Source organism: Cervus canadensis, chromosome 21, assembly GCF_019320065.1.
Source record: "Cervus canadensis isolate Bull #8, Minnesota chromosome 21, ASM1932006v1, whole genome shotgun sequence".
Lineage (NCBI taxonomy): Eukaryota > Metazoa > Chordata > Mammalia > Artiodactyla > Cervidae > Cervus > Cervus canadensis.
Window position 1 is genome coordinate 20,381,449 of NC_057406.1, and position 22,256 is coordinate 20,403,704.

Sequence of the window (22,256 nt, forward strand, 5' to 3'; positions counted from 1 at the left end):
ATTACCTCTCAAATTATTTTTAAAGGCTCCCTTCCCATCCACGACTCCAGCTCCAGGGCTCTAGTAAACAGCCCTGTCTGAACAACAGTGGTCAGTGGTTTATGGTGGAAAAGTATACCTTCCCTATAGTCCTTGAAAGTGAAAGTGTTAGTCACTCAGTCATGTCTGACTCTTTGTGACCCCATGGACTGTAGTCTGCCACCCTCCACTGTCCATGGAATTCTCCAGGCATGAATACTGGAGTGGGTTAAGTTGGTCTAGTTTTCTTTGACTGTGTCTCATTTCTTTCCTAAACAAAACATTTAATTTCATTTTTAATATTTCTTTATTTATTTGGCTGCTCCAAGTCTTAGTTGTGGCACTCAAGATCTTTGGTTGTGGCATGTGGGCTCTAGTTCCTTGAACAGGGATCGAACCTGGACCCCTTGCATTGGGAATGCTGAGTCTTAGCCACTAGACCACCAAGGAAATCCCTAACTTCATTTTTATACAAAGTATTTCAGACAATGAATAAAGAGCTGGAAGATTTCAAGTTCTCTCTTCAGTGCCATGTATTGCTAAATGTAGGGCATTGGAATCAAGGGTCCAGGGAGGCTGTGAAACTGTTAATTCTGATAACTGTATTTGGTGATTGGAAAATATGTACATAGCCTGCCTACAGTTTATACATACCTATGGTGCCAAATCTCCCAGGCAGGACTCTAATTAAAACAACATTACTGCCTCATTTGTGGTTATCCATCCTTGTTTTTTCTCTTGTCGTTTGCTTCTGACTTTCTATTCACATATTAAAAAGTGTAGTTTGGGACTTCCCTGGGGGTCCAGTGGCTAAAAACCCACCTTCCACCATGGGGGGTGGGGGAGATGGGAGGGAGCGTCCCTCATGGCTCAGTGATAAAGAACCTGCCTGCCAATGCAAGAGACACTGATTTGATCCTACAGGCCTCGGAGCAACTAAACCTGTGCACACAACCATGGAGCTGGTCCTCTACAGTCAGGGAGCCACAGCTACTGAGCCCGCACACCTAGAACCTGTGCTCTGCAACAAGAGAAGCCACCACCATGAGAAAGAAGCCCACACACCACAACTAAGGAATAGCCCCTACTTGCTGCAACTAGAGAAAAGCCTACATAGCACAAAGACACAACATAATCAAAAATAAGTAAATTACTTAAACTATTTTTTTTTTAATCTACCTTCTAATGCAGAGGACACCAGTTCATTCCCTGGTCTGGGAACTAAGACCCCATATGCTGTGTGAAATGGCCAAAAAAAAAATTTTTTTTTCCTCCTTGAACTGAGAATCTAAAGGGAGGAATAGAGCTATGAAGAAGGAGATACAAATAGGAAGAGAATGAGAATAAAATGGGAAGTAAAATCTACCCCAAATGTTTGCAAGACTGCAGTCTAGAGACAATAAAAGTTAATAATCACAACTGGTATTGAACTAAACGTTCATACTAGTTCTCCCAACTCATACATAGTTACAATCCAAGTACAATGCATATCTGTTTTATTACACACAAAGACAGTTTATTTGCAACAATAACACAACTCTCCCTGGTGACATTTCTGTTCAGTTAGCACAGGGATGTCACAGATACAATCAGCAATTCACCCATGAATGTCCAGAAGAAACTCTTCTTACCAAAATATATCTGCAAATAGAACTTTAAAAATTTGACACATGCTCCTGTACTCTGTCTGCCTACATGTTGTGAGAAATTCCTTAACAGACTGTATGACACCTGGTCCCATCTTGTAAGGTGTTAGTTAAATCTGTTATGCCAGCCTCGCCCTCAAGCTTACCACCCACATTTCAACGCAAGTGGATCTGCCAATCACACTCTTTCCATATAGACAAGTGACCTGTGGCCTATAGACAAGTGGCCGCGCTGGGTTAAGGGGGTTATTAACAGCTGTGGGCTATGGGGCAGAAGATGTGTGCGCAGGCTAAGTCACTTCAGTTGTATCAGACTCTTTGTGAGCCTGTAGACTGTAGCCCACCCGGCTCCTTTATCCATGGGATTTCCCTGGCAAGAATACTGGAGTGGGTTGCCATGCCCTCCTCCAGGCGATCTTCCCCAACTCAGGGATAGAACTAAATCTCTTTTGTCTCCTGCACTGGCAGGTTCGTTCTTTACCAATAGTGCCACCTGTGAAGGCAAGGGGCAGAAGACAAAAAGATCCAAAGTGAGGAAGATAAAATATACAGAGATGACACCCTGAGATGGGGACCTCTGTCTTCTGGTTCAGTCGCTCAGCCCTCCCATCTCTTCTGCATCACCCTCACCCCGAGCTGTCTAGCCAAAAATAATTCACTTAATAAATAGAGTGACCATGTTAAGTTGAAATCACTACAGAGAAGAACTACTCAAATCTAGAGGACTCCAGAGCTACTTTACTGACTGCTTACTTTAACTGAGCAGTCCTTCCTGTTTTCAGGACCAATAAGCATACTGATGAAGTACAAAGTGCATGTATCATGCTAGGCACTTTCACACTAGGAGGAAGCTGAGGTTCAGAGAGATTAAGTTCTGATTTAGCCTGAGTTTAAAAAAAGAGAGAGAGAAAGTAAGTAAACTTCCAAGAAAGGTTTCATATGTAGTTTGTTGGTTTTTTTTTTTTTTTTTCCTTTTGGCCATGCTGCATGTGAGATCTTAGTTCCCAGACCAAGGACGGAACCCGCACCCCTTCAGCAGTGAAAGTGCAGAGTCCTAGCCACTGGAACACCAGGGAATTCCCAGTCCCCAGCCCTTTAACTACAAACCCAGTGTTCTTTAAGCTGCTTCATTACAAGTATGTCCTTGTCACTCAAATGGACAAGACACATAGTGTCACAAAGGGGTTATGTCAGAATCCAAAGCAATCATGAAAACCACAACGCTGAAACTAAATTTCACCAACAAATACACCATAAATTGGAAAGAACATGTGAGCAGAATCTGCCTCTGTGTTCTTCCCTGTTACCTAGGAGCATGTCTGAATGTCTGTCTTCAGAATGCATTCAGAAAATAAGCATAAATCAGCATTTGCTTCCTCAGTCCAAGCAATTTCCCAGGCAAGAGTACTGGAGTGGGTTGCCATTTCCTTCTCTAGGGGATCTTCCCAACCCAGGGATCAAATCTGGATCTCTTGCATTGCAGGCAGATTCTTTGCCATCTGAGTCACCGGGGAAGCCCAAATTTGCTTCCAGTACTCACCAAATGATGGAATTCGGGATCACTTGCTTTGTTTGTTCATTTTCCTGGATCTGAGCCCAAGCCTATTTCTATCTTCCGTTTTAGGGGGAAGGACCTGAATTCAGACTTCCACTGTGAGCCCCGGAGGGGTTGAGGTAGGGAGTCAGGAAGGGGCCAGAACCCCCAGGGGACAGAGCACACAAATCATTCAAGACGCCCTGCCAGGTATCAGAGAGCCTCTTGCTCCATCACCCTCCTGACGCACGCTCCGGAGTGGACGAATGGACAGAAGTGGCGGCTCTCTTTAAGCCCAAGAGACTTGCACAGATAACCCGCCTCTCTACCCAGCGATATCTCCTGGTGGAGATGAGGCGGAGAGAAGAGGAGTTACCGGCACATGATTCACCCTCCGGTTCTTCTCAGATAGGAAGGATTATGACTCTTCTGATCTCCACCCTCCTCCTAGAGACCTGGGGCTTGAAATGCCCTTTGGACCATAAAAAGGGGGGGGGGGGGGCTCCATCATGCTGCCTGAACGTCCTGACCACATTCAAACAAATTATTTTGACAGTAAGACAGAACGTTATCAGCTTTTCTTGCTTCGTTTACATGTCAGGAATTTTCACCTCTTTCAGAATTCCTGAAATACATGTGATATACAGTAGAGATGAGAAAGTTCTAAACTTTATCTTGGCTCCTCCTGAAGACCTTGCTCCATAGGGGAAGAAATGGAATCCAAGATAGGGAGCCCCGGGACACCTAGGGAAATCAAATAGCATCAGATTTTAAATATCATTACCGACATGAACACATTTTATGTCCTTTCAAGTGTTATATAAATTCAAAAGGTTTTTAATATAATTATCATTTTACTTATAACATTGCTGATTTCATAACCCTCCATCTACTACATGCAAACCTCAAAAGTTCAAAGATAATATATCTTAAAATATATGCTGGCTATTTTCTCTTCCTGAGATTACTGTTGTTCAGATGCTAAATCATGCCCTGCTCTTTGAGATCCCATGGACTGTAGCCGGCCAGGCCCCTCTGTCCATGGGATTCCCCAGGCAAGAATACTGGAGTGGATTGCCTTCTCCAGGGGATCTTCCCGAGCCAGGGGTTGAACCAGCATTTTCTGCACTGCAGACAGATTCTTTAATGCTGCACCCCAAGCACAGAATAAGGGTTAGTGATAAGAAAGAAAAGCCAAGAACACACAACCACTGCCTGCTCTCAGCACAAAGCTGCCTCTGACCCATCCGTGTTCACTTTCTCCTACCTGAGATCGAAGATGCCTGTATCTGCTGCTGGTGACTTGTTTCACATGCCTGGCTTCTGCCACTGCCATTCACACTGCATTTCCAAGGACCAGTCCCCACTTAGCTGTTCACCCTGCTTGGTTTGTCCTTCTAAAAGAGGGGCTTCCGAATGTCAACTACAAATTGGCACTTACCAAGAACATTGCCAACAACTGAACAGCAAAGGCATTTGCCATCTGCCTCCATGGAGGTTGAACCCCATGCTGCTATAGCTGTTGACCTTCAACAACTCCTGAGGGAGTTAAGGGTGGAGTGAGGCACTCTGTGCTCCAGGGAATCTGGTGGGACAGGTCTTTAAATAGTTGGATGCTTTTAGGAACAGATTTTATGATCTCAATCTTTGCATCTCCTCATATCTAGAGAAGCGTCAAATCCCTTCATGGTGACATCAGATCCTCATGACTAACAAAAAACCTTTTGTAAAATGAGTGCTTCATGGTATTGAACTCCCCCTGCACCAAAACCTTATATATTGACTTTCCCCCACTGCCGCTTTGGAACAGTCTCTCAGAGCTATCTGAGATGCTGCCTCCTGGGCTGCAGTCCTCATTTTGCCCCAAATAAAACTTAACTCACAACTCTCAAGTTGTATATCTTTTTTTTAGTCGACACGGAACTTTAAATATCTTTGGCAGTTTCCCCCCATAAGCAGGAAGATCTGTTTTGTTGTCCTGACTTTCTAGCCCACAGCCCTCTGCAGAGAAAAGGGCAGAAAAAAAGGCAATCTGCAAAAGATCTCAGGAACGCACACACACACACATGTACAGTTTCTCATTCTCTGATACATCAGTCCCAGACCCAGGCAGGCACAATCAGGGAGTCAGCTCAGCTGTCTTGTAACCTAAGTGCTGTGTCACACAGGATGTGTCCTCCTAAGGACTCTAGACATAGAAGGGAATTTCAGGGAAACAATAACAAAGGCCTGGCAAGAGGAAAAAGGCACCTGTGGGAAAACATCACCGTCTCATTCTGCAAGGAAATCCAACTAGTCCATCCTAAAGGAAATCAGTCCTGAATATTCATTGGAAGGACTGATGCTGAAGCTGAAACTCCAATACTTTGGCCACCTGATGCGAAGAACTGGCTCATTGGAAAAGACCCTGATGCTGGGAAAGATTGAAGGCAGGAGGAGAAGGGGATGACAGAGGATGAGATGGTTGGATGGGGAGCACCAGCACTGACCTGGTGCTATGATTACAGAGGCAGAGGTTTCAATTTCTAGTTCTGTGTTGGTAGGTGATTCACCTACCATATCGCCTGACCTTGTCATTCCTTCTCATCCTAATTTTGGGACCAGGACACCTGCTTCTCTCCTGGGGGCAGTAAAGAACTACAGACAGCAGGAGGAAATGAATGACACCAGAAAAGGGGTGGGCCAGCTAAGAAGTCCACACACCTAGTCTCTCCCCCTCAACTCTCTAATTCCAAAGGCTCGCTTGCAACTGTATCTTGTGACCCACATCATGGTAGCCCCACCAGTTTTCATTCCTGTCCTCTATCTGCCTGTAATTTCCTATGGGGTAATCAGAAGAGCTTCCCCAGTGGCTCCATGGTAAAGAACCCATCTGCCAATGCAGGAGACTTGAGTTCATTCCCTGAGTAGGGAAGATCCCCTGGAGACAGGAATGGCAACCCACTCCAGTATTCTTGCCTAAGAAATCCAATACATTGAGGAACCTATTGAGGAACCACAGTCCGAATTGCTTGCTGATGGTATCATATTTTCTACTTGGGAGAGAGCTAAGTTGGAACGTCTGGAAACAAAGTTAGTATATTGTCTCCATTCAACTGTGACAAGTAGAAGGAACACAGGCACCAAGGTCAGGAATGCAAGATAGATTTATCTCGATCTTCCAATGTCTTGGTTTTCTAATCTTTAATCTGAGATTATCATGAGCACTTACCTCAGAGGATTCTAGTGAGAATTAATGAGAATGAGAAAATGTTCTTCAAAGGAACAAACTGTGCCATTTGCAGAGACTAATATGGACCTAGAGACTGTCACACAAAGCAAAGTCAGAAAGAGAAAAATGGCATTGTTTATTAAAGCATATAGGTGGAATCTAGAAAAACAGTACAGATGAACATATCTGCAAAGCAGAAAATAGAGACACGGACATAGAGACAAATGAACACCAGGTGGGGAAAGGGCTGGGATGAATCAGGAAATTGAGACTGACTTATGTATACTACTATGTATAAAATACACAACTAACATTAACTCAGGGCTCTGTGGTGACCTAAATGGGAAGGAAATCCAAAAAAGAGGGGATATAGGCATACCTCTAGCTGATTCACTTCGCTGTGCAGCAGAAAATAACACATTGTAAAGCAACTATACTCCAGTAATTTTTATGGCAAAACCCACCGCAATATTGTAAAGTAAAGTAATTAGCCTCCGATTAAAAAAAAAAAAAAAACCTGATGCTAAAAAGGTAAGAGTAATAAAGCTTCTAAAGTGAAAAAAAAAAAGTAATAGTTACACCTTCCTCTTCCAGCAAGAATTCATGAGTGTTTACTTTGTATACATAATTACTTTTGGATACGTAATTACTTTTATATAATTATGTAGACATAATTACTTTTCAGACCAAAGGTCCCAACTCAGTGTTCCTAAATAGCACATTCTACCTGACAGTCTCGAACTAATTTCTACTGCCCCACCATGATGATCTCAAGACAGTGTGACTTTCCTTCAAAGCACTGGCATAAATGTGGATATATTCCCTTTCCTCTAACACAGGCACCATATAATGAAAGTGCTGAATGACTTCCTTAGTATTGCCCTTTCCTTCTCCAGGGGTCAAACCCAGGTCTCGTGCATTGCAGGTGGATTCTTTATAGCCTGAGCCACCAAGGAACCTACTGGAGGATCAGTTCAGTTCAGTCACTCAGTCGTGTCTGACTCTTTGCAATCCCATGGACTGCAGCACACCAGGCCTCCCTGTCCATCACCAACATCCGGAGTTTACTCAAACTCATCTCCATTGAGTCGGTGATGCCATTCAACCATCTCTTCCTCCTGCCTTCAATCTGTCCCATCATCAGTGTCTTCCAATGAGTCAGTTCTTCGCATCAGGCAGCCAAAGTATTGGAGTTTCAGCTTCAGCATCAGTCCTTCCAATGAACATTCAGGACTGATTTCCTTTAGGATTGTCTGGTTGGGTCTCCTTTCAGTCCAAGGGACTCTCAAGAGTCTTCTCCAACACCACAGTTCAAATGCATCAATTCTTCGGCGCTCAGCTTTCTTTATAGTCCAACTCTCACATCCATACATGACTACTGGAAAAACCATAGCTTTGACTAGACAGACCTTTGTTGGCAGGATAATGGAGGATAGTTGGAAAATAAATTCAGTGAGCAAAAAATGCAGAACCACTGTGTGTGGTCACGAATGTGGGTGTGGATGAGGAAAGTATGTAGGCATGTATTTTATTAAATAGCAGTGAACAGTTCTACTGGCTTGTTATCTTAATATAGCCTCAGTGCAGGCCCACAGCGGCCCCACCTCAGCTGTGCTTCCTGCTCTGAACTTACATGCATGAGAAAGGTGCTTTGTTTTCAGATGCATCTTTGCTTGAAGTCATTTATATCTTCCACAATAAAGACCCAAAAGGCATAACCCTAGGCTTTGGCTACCTTTCAGTATTTTTATTACAAGTCTCAGAAGTATAGCCCAGTGAATTTTGAAACACAATATACCCATATTGTTGTTGGTTATTTTCTCAGTCATGTCTGACTCTGCAACTCCATGAACTGTAGCCCACCAGGCTCCTCTGTCCGTGGGATTTCTCAGGCAAGGATACTGGAATGGGTTGCCAGTCCATACTCCAGGGGATCTTCCCAACCCAACCCCTGTCTCCTGCATTGGCAGGCGTATTCTTTACCATTAAGCCAGCAGGGAAACTCCAATATACCTGTTTCTGCCATTAATTAGCTGTGTTCTCTTGAGCAAATTACTTAATCTCTCTTATCTCTCTTAATCTCATTTTCTTATCTGTTAAACTGAGTTTATAGTATTATCTATCTCCAAGAGTCACTGTAAGAATTAAATGATACTTAGAACAATACCTAGCACATAACAAATAATATTTATTACTAATTATTCCTGTAATAATTATATAAATAAAATATTCCCATAATAATTACTACTATTATTCTTCAAATTATGATATCTACAAGTGATTTCTCCTTTTGGATAAGATTTTCATCCTAGGCAGTATTAATATAATGACATAATACCACAATTAGAATACTTATATGTCTATGGATCACAGGAATAATAAAATTACTTCCTGAAATTTAAATTTAATATGGGCTTCCCTGGTTTACAGAAGGGACTTCCCTGGTGGTCCAGTGGCTAAGGCTCTGCACTTCCAATGCAGGGTGTCTGGGTTCAATCTCTAGTCAGGGAACTAGATCCACATGCCACAACTAAGAGTTTACATGCTGTACCAGAGGTCCGACACAGCCAAATAAATAAACCAATATTTTAAAAAATATCCTTACAGTAAATATTACCTAGGTTTCTACTACAATTTTCTCACTTTCCTTCTGAGAAGTACCTGCTTTTTATAAACGTTAAATTTTCAACTCTCCTGCTCTCTTTTAAAAATTGCTACATGGTTTGAAATTTAAATATCATATACTTAGAATAAAAGTAAATAAAACAGATTTCAGATTTCCTTTTCCAGACTCTAACCACCCCCAATTTAAAACGAGTGTGGTCAAAGGAACTTTGTAAAAGTTTTAAAGCCCAAGATGATGCATCAGTTAAGTCAGAATCAAGAAACAGTCTTGGGAATGGGAGCCGAGTCCTGGGATCTGTTAAAGCTCCAAAAGTTAATTCCAACATGGATCCAATTTCGGGAACTTTGCCTTAAACCCTCATCACCTTCCTTTCTTATTTAATACAGATGTAATCCATCAGGCTCTAATTTAATAATAAAGTTCTAGATTGGCTGCTGGGTTTATTATCCTCTCTCTCGCTCTTGCTCTCTCTCTCTCTCTGGCCAAATTTTATCACTTCCCTGTGCTTTAATTCCTAATCTCTAACATCATGGATTACGATTATCCTTGCACTATCTAATTAGAGACATTCTGATAAATGAGATAAAACATGTGAAAGGACTTTTAAAGTTTTAGAATAAAAGGATTTCAGAAACCCAAGGTAGAATTATTCCCCTCCCAACACACACACACACACATATACATACACACACATACACATATACACACATACATACTCATATATACACACATGTACACATGCATACATAAACATATGTACATACATACAGATATATACACACATACACACAGGCCCATTGCCATCTCTTCTGAAGAATCCTGGCTCCCCACAGGTAAAGCTTTTCTATAGTAAGACCTGGGGAACTGTTAAGCCTTGTCTATATATTCCAGAGAACTTCAAGACAAGTCTGCTCACTGCCCCATCATTTACTAGTCATACTTTTTCTCCTTTCATACATCACTGGGGCTTCTCAGAAGGCATGGTGGTGAAAAATTTGCCTGGGGCAATGCAGGGGCTGTAGGAGACCGTGGTTTGATCCCTGGGTCAGGAAGATCCTCTGATGTAGGAAATGGCAACTCACTCCAGTATTTTTGCCTGGAGGAGTCCATGGACAGAAGGGCCTGGCGAGCTACAGTCCTTGTAGTCGCAGAGTTGGACACAACCAAGCAGCACTTGTGCATCTTTCCCTCAAAATGGCTATGTAAACAAGTCCTTCTACTAGAATCTCGGTTTGCTGTCAATAGATTGAGATCTATAGGAAAATCAACAAATGTAAGTGTACCTCCACAAAGATGCAAAAAGCAGTTTAAAGCAAAGTGATGCAAATGTTGCCTGAAACACCTGCTCCTGGGTTGTTGATTCATCCTGGGAATAAAAATGTGGCAGTGACATGAACTTTCCTTGATCTTATTTTGCTTGATCTTACTTTTTGAAATGAAAGAACAAAAGATGGGACTTGCCTGGTGGTCCAATGGCTAAGACTCTGAGCTCCCAATGCAGGGGGCCCAAATTTGATCCCACATGCCACAACTAAAAATCCTGCATGCCTCTACTATAACCTGATGCAGCCAAACACATAAATAAAAAATAAATATTTTTAAAAAGAGCAAAAAAGGATTAAAACAAAGAGAAGACAAGAGAACAAAAATCATGAGGTTTGTGTCTACACTCAAGAGGAAAAGCCTCAGAATTTTTGCCTAACATTTATTTAATTGAACAACAAAAATACATTAAGTACTGTTTACCATCCCTTGCTCCGGTTTCCTCCATTTGAGCTTCCCAGGCAGCATTGTGGTAAAGAATCCGCCTGCAATGTGGGAGACCTAGGTTCGATCCCTGGATCAGGAAGATCCCCTGGAGGAGGAAATGGCAACCCACTCCAGTATTCTTGCTTGGAAAACTCCACAGACAGAGGAACCTAGCGGGCTACCATCCATAGGGTAGCAAAGAGTCAGACACGACCGAGCACACAATGTATTTTTGGACCTTTTTCCAGAACCCAGGTAAGAAGATTCAGTTTAGGCATTCCACGTTATCTCCCTCCTTTCCCGATAAACCCAGGCTCTTTCCCTGAAGGAGCATGGAGCGGAGTTCAGACAATAAACCAAGTGAAGCAATCTGCTTTGGACTCCACCCTTAACTGATACAAATTAGCACAGCTTTCTTGACACTGGTTTGTGCTTCCTACTACTGCCTGGTACATTTTATGGCATATAGTTAAAACGACAAACACTTATACAATGCTCACCACCTGTCAGGCACTGTTCTAAACACTTCACATAAAGATGAAGGAACTGTGTCACAGAGAGGTTAGGTAACTTGCTCCGGATCACAGTTAGTAAGCAGAGATTTGGAACTCCAGCCCAGGTTGGATGGTTTTAGAATCAGTGCTTTTACTTTATACTATACACTGCTCCCCTAACAGATTCTCAAAAATAATTATTTAAAAAATTAAAATTGCCTTTAATATTGTTTTTGTGGGGTTTTTTTGGGAAATAAAGTTTACAAAGCATAAAATGCACCCTTTTTAATGTGGACAATTTAGTGGGTTTTAGTATATTCACAAAGTTGTACAACCATCACTGCTATCTAGTTTTAGACTATTTTCATCACATCCCTTAAAAAAAAACCCTGTTCTAGGGCCTTCCCTGGTGGCACAGTGGTAAAGAATCCGCCTGCCAATGCAGGAGACACCAGTTTGATCCCTGGTCCAGAAAGATCCCAAGTGCAGAGGAATAACTAAGCCCATGAGCCACAACTATTGAGCCTGTGCTGTCGAGCCCGGGAGCCGCAAATCCTGAGCCCACGAACTGTAACTACTGAAGCTGAGCACCCGAGAGCCGGCGCTCCCCAGAGAAGGCACCGCAGTTAGAAGCCCGTGCACTGCAATGAAGAGTAGCCCCCCGATTGCCACAACTAGAGAAAAGCCTGGGCAGCAGTGAAGACCCAGTGCAGCCAAAAGTAAACAAACAAATAAAAACCTGTACCAAGAGCAGCCCCTGCCCAGCGCCCACCTCCCCACCCCGAGCTCCTGAGCAATCACTAATCCATCATCTTTACGGATTTGCCTATTTTGGATATCTCTTACAAATTGAATCATATAATCTGTGACCTTCTGTGCTTGGCTTTAGCAAGTTTCCAAGTTTCATCCACTGTATTAATGAGGGTTCTCTGGAGAAACAACCAATAGGATATATATATATATGAGGAAATTTATCCTATATATAATAGGATATATATATACACATATATATATAAAAGAAACAACCAGTAGGACATATATATATATATACACACACATATATATAAGAGGAAATTTGTTATAGGAATTGGTTCACAAGGCTATGGAGGCTAAGAAGCCCCACAATCTGCCATCTGCAAGTTGGAAAGTCAGGAAATCTGGGACTATAGGGATCCCAGGATCTGAAGTCCAGATTCTCCTTATGCCTATAGTGCATGGTCTTAATCACCGCAGCTTTGTAGTACATTTTAAAATAATTAATTCTGGGGACTTCCCTGGAGGTTCAGCGGTTAGGACACAGCGCTTTCACGGCCAAGGGCTGAGGTTCAATCCCCGGTCAGGGAACTAAGATCCTGCAAGTTTTTATATACCTTACCTATGGAAATCACTGCTCCCCAGACACCCAAAATTTCTTTAATGTTGAAATAAAAATCACAAAGGTGCAGCACCTAATATCACTATGAAACCACATAACTCAGGTATGAAGATACAGGGACTTTCAACCAGCACAGAGTCCTGTCCCAGGGTTCAGTGAACTTTGTCTCAGGGATTTATCTCACACACTATCTGAATATATATAAACCCACAACTTGTGGCCTGCTGATACTATCAAAGCTTTATTGCTCATCTGTTTGTAGATAATCTAAGCTCATACCTTTAAATTGGCTTGCCTCTATTTCCCAGTCCATGTTACCTCAGTCAATTAAAAATAATTTTAATAGCAACCCGAAGGGGTAGGAGGGGGTTCAAAAATGAGGGGATATATGTATACTTATGTCTAATTCATGTTGTTGTACGGCAGAAACCAATAAAACATTGTAAAGCAATGATCTTTCAATTAAAAAGAATTTTTTTAAAAAAAGAAAAAAAAATAGCAGCCCAAGATGAGAAGATCTAGAAAGATCAAGGTAGTGGTGGTGAAGAGGAGGTGCTTTACAGATAACTATAGAATCACATTTCATTTATCTGCATTTTTTTCCAATCCTGAAAACTTGGCGTGTTCTTCAAAGTTATCTTCAGTTTTATGAAAGAAAGCCACTTCAGAACAACCCATGACCATTTTAACAACTTCATAGCGCATGTGGAAAATAAGGTCTAAGTGCAAAGGTGACTCATCTAGGGTCAGAAAATAAATCAGAGATCTAATCGGATGTGGGACTTTCTGATCATGAATCCATTATTACCCTTAATGAACATGGGTGAGGACAAGAAAAACAGGGTGAGACTTTGAGGTCATTTAGTGTTAAGGGAGCTATTTGGGCCTCAAGAAGGAATATATGTTTACATATGGCTGATTCATCTTGCTATGCAGTAGAAGCTAACAAAAAACTGTAAAGCAACTCTACTGCAATAAAAATTAATTAATAAAAATAAAAGAAGGGATGCAAACATGCCAAGTTCAACTCTCAGTGTCAAAAAATCATTCTCCTCCCACACTGTAATTGAAGAAACCAGCGCTATCTCCTGGGCCACTTCAGACACACCTCCCTGCTAAAGAAACTCTGAAAAGAGCAACACTGCCTTCCATTTCTTAGTCTGCTTTACAAGAACACTATGAGATGCAACATGAATCCCACAAATGAATTCTAAACATGTACAATCGGAAGAGCCTTTTGAAATCAATCAAAAAAACCTAGCCTCCGTAACTAGCTGATGAGGAAACAGGCCCATGGTTCAGGTGTTTTCCAACAGCTAATTAGCACTTGAGCTAAGACTAGCCTTGTGTACCTTGAATGTTCATCTGGTCCTCTTTCATTACAATTTTCCACCCTTTAAAAGGCTGACTGGGGAAAAAAAAAAAAAGGGCTGACTGGGTATTGGATCTCTATTTATCCAGTTTTGTATGGATGAGGATAAGGAAGATGATCGTAGTTCTTAGAATTCATCATGTGCCTACAGTTTCATAGTTTCTTCTGCCTGTCAAGCCTTTGGGTTGTATATGTGTCTGAATTAACCTTAGGAAATCTACCGCATACATTTCTGAGGTTGAAGAGACTTTACATTCCAGTTGTATTTTCATTGCTGGCACTGCAGGGCTTTAAGAATGTTCCAGTGAATATTCTGCTTATTTATTCCTCCACCAAAACTCATTTTGATTCATACTAAGAGGTCAGCCCCAAAGAACACTAAAGGGGTCAGGGATTGGGACCCCTGGGGAAAGACCATGGAGGTAGCAGGGCAGCTTCAAACCAGACTGGTTGGATCTGTGGTGTTTGCTTATAAATCTGATGGAAAGCAAGGCAGTCAAGACAGATTTTCAGCATTCCCTTAGCTCCCCGCCCCCTTCCTTGAACCACAAGCCAAGCCTGTCACTTCTACTCAGATAAACAAGCCCTTCCCTGCTGCTGTAGCCTTTAACTAGTCTGAGGCAGCACTGACTTTGGCCTCTGGCTGGTGCGACATCACACAATACTTAAGCAAGGGGCAGTGGACACTTGCTCTGTCTGGGCTAAGCCAACCCTATCAGACTTAAAAGTGACTTTGGAGAAGCTGATCTTAAGGACACAAACTCAGGGTGGTTTGGTCTACGATGGGTCTTGAAAACTGATTAGTATCAGAAAAAAAAACCCAAAACCTGCTTAGAGTCATCTTCTCTAAACTCCAAATTATCATCTTTGGCAAATATTTTTCATCATTCAGGTGACAGCATAATATGAATATAACATCTACGGTGTCTCCCAGAGTTGTTCAACACAACAGCCCATGTGTACCTAACAAGACAGTACATTTGGTTAAATCATTCAAAACTGATGCTCTGGTGAAACCTAATAATTTTGAAGTTTTCCCCAGGAAGCTAACTGACTTCAAATATGAATATTATATATGTATTATTGACATTTTCCTATGGCCACAGTGCATGTGGTTCAGTGTAAAGAATCCACCTACCAAACAGGAGACACAGACTCAATCCCTGGGTCAGGAAGATTCCCTGGAGAAGGAAATGGCAATTCACTCCAGTATTCATACCAGATCCCATGGACAGAGGAGCCTGGTAGGCTGCAGTCCATGGGGTCTCAGAGTTGGATACAAATGAGCAACTAAACAACAATGGCCCTTTGAAGCACTTTTTTTCCTTAAACTTTAGCATCCCCTACAATTTCTTAGTAGAATTCTAACATAACCCAGAATTACATACATACAATAATTTTAATTTAGACCAATGTTCTGAAAGCAGCACCATATTTCTATGTATTTTGTTAACTGACAAAATACAAGTTATGTATATACACACTGTTACACGCGTAAAAATAGGGTAGTTTACTATGACTGGAGGTGAAAGATGTTAACAGCTGTATAAGAAAAAAATGAAAGCAGGATTTCTTCTCATTTATCATTCTTACCAGTAATTTAGTCCATAAAAGTGTAAATCTGTAGGTATAAAAAATTCAAGATGCTGTGATCACTCAGTTGTTAAGAATTGGTTTTACTGAGGAATTTCTGTAGCAATTTAGTGGCTAAGATCCCACACTTACAGTGCATGTGGGGACGGGTTTGATCCCTGGTTGGAGACTATGGGAGATCCCACATGTTGCATGGTATAGCCAAAAAAAAAAAAACAAAACCACACACACAAACAAACCAGAAACTGGTGTTATTCAGGTGGTGAGGCCCAGAGGGCAGAGTAAGAGAACCTGAACTCACCTCCTATCACTGGGACACCAAAATTATAACTATTTACAGAGCAACTATAGATAAAAATGACCTCAGGAAGAGCAGGAAAGGTTTTTGACAACTAAAGCTACAAGAAGGATGATGAGTAGGAGAAGCAGAGTAGGAGAAGTCAAGACCCACGCCTTTAACTGGGTACCCCACCAACTGGAGGATAGTAACTATTACAGAATTTCTTACCAAGCAGTGGGATTCCGAGTCCCAAACGAGGCTCCCAAGCTTAGGGTTCCTGAACCACTAGAAAGACAAGTACCCAGAATATATGGCTTTCAAGGTCGGTAGGACTTCCCTGGTAGCTCAGCTGGTAAAGAATCGGCCTGCAAGGCAGGAGACTGCAGTTTGATTTCTGGGTTGGGAAGATCTGCTGGAGAAGAGACAGGCCACCCACTCCAGTATTCTTGGAGTCGGGCTTCCCTGGTGTCTCAGCTGGTAAAGAATCTGCCTGTAATGTGGGAGACCTGGGTTCAGTCCCTGGGTTGGGAAGATCCCCTGGAGAAGGGAAAGGCTACCCATTCCATATTCAGGCCTGGAGAATTCTATGGGCTGTATAGTCCATGGGGTCGCAAAGAGTAGGACATGACTGAATGACTTTTACTTCACTTTCATAGCTTCACTGGTGGCTCAGATGTAAAGAATCAGCCTGCAATGCAGAAGACCCAGGTTCAATTCCTAGGTTGTGAAGATCCCCTGGAGAAGAGAATGGCTACCCACTGCAATATTCTTGCCTGGAGAATTCCATGGACAGAGGAGCCTGGCAGGCTACAGTCCATGGGGTCGCAAAGAGTTGGGCATGACTAAGCGACTAACACACAAATGCTGTGTTAGTTTATATAAATAAACACAGAGAATTAGACAAAATGAGGTTACAGAGGAATACACTCCAAATAAAGAAACAAAATAAAACACCAGAAGAAGAACAAAACTAAATGGAGATAAGCAATATATACCCAATAGTTTAGGGTATTGATCATCAACAATAACAGGAGAACTTTAACACCCTGCTTACATCAATGGACAGATCATCTAGAGAATCAGTAAGGAGGGAGTGTGCAAAAAAGGAAACCCTTCTACATGGTTGATGGGAATGTAAACTGGTACAAATACTATGGAGAATAGTATGGAGTTTCCTCAAAAAATAAAAATAGAATTACCATATGATCCAGCAATTCCCCTCCAGGGTATTTTTCTGAGGGAAAAATTACTAATTCAAAAAGATATACACACCACATATTAATTACAACATTGTTCATAATAACCAAGGTATGGAAATAGCCTAAGTGTCCATAAATAGTGTATGGAAGTGAAAGTGAAAGTCATTCAGTCCTGTCTGACCCTTTGTGACCCCATAGACTATACAGTTCATGGATTCTCCCAGGCCAAAATACTGGAGTGGGTAGCCTTTCGCTTCTCCAGGGGATCTTCCCAACCCAGGGATTGAACCCAGGTCTCCTGCATTGCAGGTGGATTCTTTACCAGCTGAGCTATAAGGAAAGCCCAAGAATACTGGAGTGGGTAGCCTATCCCTTCTCCAGTGGATCTTCCTGATCCAGGAATTGAACTGGGGTCTCCTGCACTGCAGGTGGATTCTTTACCAACTGAGCTATCAAGGAAGGCCTAAATAGGTGGATGGATAAAGAATATGTGAGATAGATACACAGATAGATACAGAGAATGGAATATTACTCTGTCATGAAAAGAATGAAATCTTACCATTTATGATAACATTAATGGATATAGAAGGTATCATGGTAGGTGAAATAAATCATACAGAGAAAGACAAATACCATATGATTTCACTTATATGTGAAATCTAAAAAAGAAAGCAAATGACTAAACCTAGCAAAACAGAAATATACTCACAGATACAGACAAAAACAGGTAGTAGCCAAAGGGGAAGAGGATGAGGTGATGGGTGAAATAGGTGAGACTTCCTGTTATAAAATAAATGAGTCATGTGGATGAAATATATAACATGGAGAATATAGTCAATAATATTGTAATAACTTTGTATGATAACTAGACTTATTGTATTGATCATTTTGAAATGCATAGAATTATCAAATTACTATTTTGTCCACCTGGAACTAACATAGTGTTGTAGGTCAGTTATACTTTAATTAAGAAGAAAAATAATTAGTTATGTTGGCAACTGGCTACCTCAATGCCAGAAAGGGTTATTATTATAAATTAGAAAACAAATTAAGTGCAGATTAGGTGTGGTGGCGGAGAAGGCAATGGCAACCCACACCAGTTCTCTTGCCTGGAAAATCCCCTGGACAGAGGAGCCTGGTAGGCTGCAGTCCATGGGGTCGCTAAGGGTTGGACACGACTAAGCGACTTCACTTTCACTTTTCACTTTCATGCATTGGAGAAGGAAATGGCACCCCACTCCAGTGTTCTTGCTTGGAGAATCCCAGGGACGGCAGAGCCTGGTGGGCTGCCGTCTGTGAGGTTGGCACAGAGTCAAACACGACTGAAGCGACTTAGCAGCAGCAGCAGCAGCAGATGTGGAGGGGGCAAACCTAATACTTAAAATCTGAGATATAACTTAGACTGATGAGGGTAAAAAAAAGCATGAGCATCAAGGAAACCCTGGTTTCCTGGAATCTCACTCTTTAGAAGTGACTTTCACAGCATGGTATAGCTGGAGTATACATTGCCCAGTTCACCTGGAGTTGTAGGCAGGGGAAAGTTGTGGAGAAGACCCCCTGAGCTTAGAAGCATAACAGTAACTTTAGGAAATTGAGCTGAAGTCAAAGCATGGATAGGAACCCCTTCACTTCATCCCCACTTCCTTTTCCTTATCCAGAGCTGACAGTCTCTGCAGCTAAATTCTAACCTATTCGCCTCATGATCATTCTGGTTAGGAAACTCAGAGAACTTACAAGAAATTCAAAAATAAAAGACTAATTTTTTTAATCGAAGATGCTCCCAAGATTTGCCAGTCTATCTGAACCCTTCATTTTCTAAGACAGAAAGATAATAATCACAATAAAACAATAAAGCACACTGACGTAATACCTTGTTCTTGGCTCACAAAACGAGTGCCAGTGCTTAAAACAGATTTCAGGTCCTTGGACTCCTTCCATTCTACACAAGACTCTTTCCACGCTACACAGGTATCTGTGTGATATCTCCTTTTCCTTTGTGTACACTTATTCCCTTCTACTTTTATTTTCCGCAGATGATAGGCTAATACAAAGACTGAATACCTCCCCTACTTATTCAGTACTTAATCAGTTTGCCTACAGTCACCAGTTTCTTTCCAACCAGATAGTAATTCCCTTGATGGCCCACTCAGCTTCTCTATGCCCTTTTATTGCCTGAGTGCATGCATGCCAAGTTGCTTCAGTCCTGTGTGACTCTTTTCGACCCTATGGACTGAAGCCTGCCAGGCTCTTCTATCCATGGGGATTGTCCAGGCAAGAATACTGGAGTGGGTTGCCATGCCCCTTTCCAGGGATATTCCTGACCCAGGGATCAGACCCACATCTCCGGTGGTTCCTGAGCTGCAGGCAGATTCTTTACCACTGAGCCACCAGAGAAGCCCAAGCCCTTTCATTAGCACAGCCTGGAAGCAGACACAGAGAGGTAGCCTGGTGGGGAGCTAGAAGAGAGGCATGGAAGTCTTCATGAAAACAAGAATTTGGGGACTTTGGCTATTTTCCTCCTAGCTCTATCCCTAACAATTGGAAACAGGGCTTTTTCCAGGTGAATTTCAGTGTGGGTTTGTTACACATTACAGTAGCTTAATGCCTTTATCACCACAACTACCAATAACTGTCAGTAACTAGTGGGAAGAAAGCTTGGTTTCAAATTTGTGAACAGCTCAGAGGAGGAGAGGATTCATAACAAGAGTCCACAATCACAGAAATAAAAAGGTAAGAAAGGAGACAAAATGGGAATAAGGTTGAGGGACTTATGAAAAGGAATAACAAATTAAGAAGAAGAGGAACTTCCCTGGTGGCCCAGTGGTTAAGAATCCACTTTCTAATGCATTGGGTGTGTGTTCAATCCCTGGTCAGGAGACTAAGCTCCCACATGCCTCGAGGCCAAAAAGTCAAAACATAAAGCAGAAGCAATATTATAACAAACTCAATAAAGACTTAAACATATGGTCCATATCTTTAAAAATCTTAAAAAAAAAAAAAAAAAAACAGCAAAAGGGAAGAAAGAGATGGCATCAAGATGGTGGAGTAGGAGAAAGTGGAGAGCACCTCCCCTATGAACACATCTAAGATTCATCTACATATGGAACAATTCTCACTGAAAACTAGAGACTGACAGAAACCAAGTTCCTGCACAACCAAGGCTATAAGAAAGAATCACACTTAATCCAGTAAGAAGAGAGGAAAAGTGATCAGATCAGGACTTGGGAGGAAAAGGAAGATCACACGGGTGGACAGCCATGCTGGGGAGTGGGCAGTTCAAGCCACATATGGGCACCCCAGTCCTGGGGGCCTCTGTGGGGAAGATGAGTCCCCTTGGCATGTGGGAAGACCACCAGGACTAACAGGAGAGCAGTGAGGAACCTGGACTTACTCATGAGGCATGCACATGTGCTGGCCTGCCCCCACAGGTGGAGTGGAGGTGCAGTGGCCCCAATTTTCCCGAGATAGCCTGGGTGCATGCCCCAGCTGAAGCAGAGAGAACGAGCCAGCCACCATTTACCCTGGGTCATAGCGTGACACTAGATCTGGGTGGCCATGACCAGGAGGCAAGTTCAGCTGTGGGAAACTCAGAGGTGACCTGGGTGGGGCAGAGCCTGGGTGAGGCAGCAGGAGCCATTGTCAGAGCTTATTCAACAGTACCTCAGAAGCAGCCCAGATCTTTGAGGTGGCCAACCCACCACAGCTCCTGCCTGCCCTCCAAGTCATTTCAGTCATGTCCGACTCTTCGTGACCCCAGGGACTGAGCCTGCCAGGTTCTTCTGTCCATGGGATTCTCCAGGCAAGAACACTGGAGTGGGTTGCTATGCCCTCCTCCAGCGGATCTTCCCAACTCAGGGATCGAGCCTGAGGCTCCTGCATTGCAGGCGGATTCTTTACCACTGAGCCACCAGGGAAGCCCCCGCCCCAGCTCACTCCCCAGTAAATACCTCAGGTTCCTGTGAGCCCTGCCTGCCCTGAGGTGACGCTCCACAACAGGGAGGGGCAGTATCAGCCGTGAGGGACAAAGGGACTTGAACCCAAAGCTACATCTGAGCAGAATGAGGGAAAGGACTGCAGGCATCGGCCCAGGCAGCACACCAGAGACAATTCGGATCTCTGTCCTTGACTGGAATGAGTGGACAGACCCCATGGATCCCCTTGCTTCAGCACTACTCCCTGGAGGACAAGGGTCCCAGAAAAAAGAGAGGGGAAAACACACACTCACAGGAAACAGGGGCTTCCCTAGTGGCTCAGCGGTAAAGAATCCACCTGCCAATGCAGGAGACACGGGTTCAGTCCCTGGTCCAGGAAGATACCACATGTTGTGGAGCAACTAAGCCCATGTGCCACCTCTGCGGAGCCTGTGATTAGAGCCCGGCAGCCCCAGTGACTGAGCTCACGAGCCGCAACTACTGAAGCCCAAGCGCCCTAGAGCCCTTGCTCTTCAATGAGAGAAGCACCGCAATGAGAAGCCCAAACACCACAGCGAAGCCTAGCCCTGCTCGCTGCAACCAGAGAAAAGCCTGAGAGGCAACAGAGGGACAGCACAGCCGAAATACATAAATAAATAACATTTAGAAAATAAACAAAAGGAAAGAGAGCCAGCTTGGCCCAGCCCTCAGGGCTTCGGCTTCAGCAACTTGGAATCAGTCCTTATCCACAATAGAGCAGTGATGGCCACTGGGAAGAGGGGAAGTGCCCCCTCATACCTCATGGACATACCCTCCATGTCCAGCCTGACCTCTTCTCAGGATGGCAGCTTCTAGCACACCCTGAGGAAAGATGTGATTACATCCACACTAAATCCAGTTCTCCCACCAAAGGCATAGGGCATAGTCTACACAGAAATGCTCCCACACAAGAACACCCCTTTAAGACTGCAGAGGTAACTGTTTCACCTCAATTTAGGTCAGAGAAAGTCAAACCAAAAAAAACAAAAAGGCAGAGGAACTGCTCTCAACTGAAACAGCAAGAAAAATACTCTGAAAAAAAAAAAAAAAGAAGTAAGCAATTACCAGAGAAAGAATTCAAAGCATTAGTAATAAGAATGTTAACTAAATTAGGAAAGGGAATAAATGAACACAGTGAGAATTTTAACTAGAAAATACTTTTAAAACCTCTAAAAAATGGAGAATTCAATAACAAAAAGCACAGTAGAA

General features: G+C 42.7%; 1 protein-coding gene across 5 annotated transcripts in view; it reads right to left on the bottom strand.

The window, feature by feature from the left end:
* STYK1 (serine/threonine/tyrosine kinase 1) overlaps positions 1–22,256 on the bottom strand; it is a 49,984-nt gene that overhangs the window by 24,455 nt on the left and 3,273 nt on the right. Inside the window, exon 1 of one of the 5 annotated variants that reach the window (XM_043441616.1) lies at positions 16,127–16,222. The exons of 3 other annotated variants lie outside the window; for them this stretch is intronic. The gene's annotated coding sequence lies outside the window, so the exon portion shown is untranslated. Of the gene's footprint in view, positions 1–3,204; positions 3,423–16,126; positions 16,223–22,256 lie in introns of those variants that run through there. One more of the 5 variants, XM_043441614.1, reaches the window with a different exon arrangement.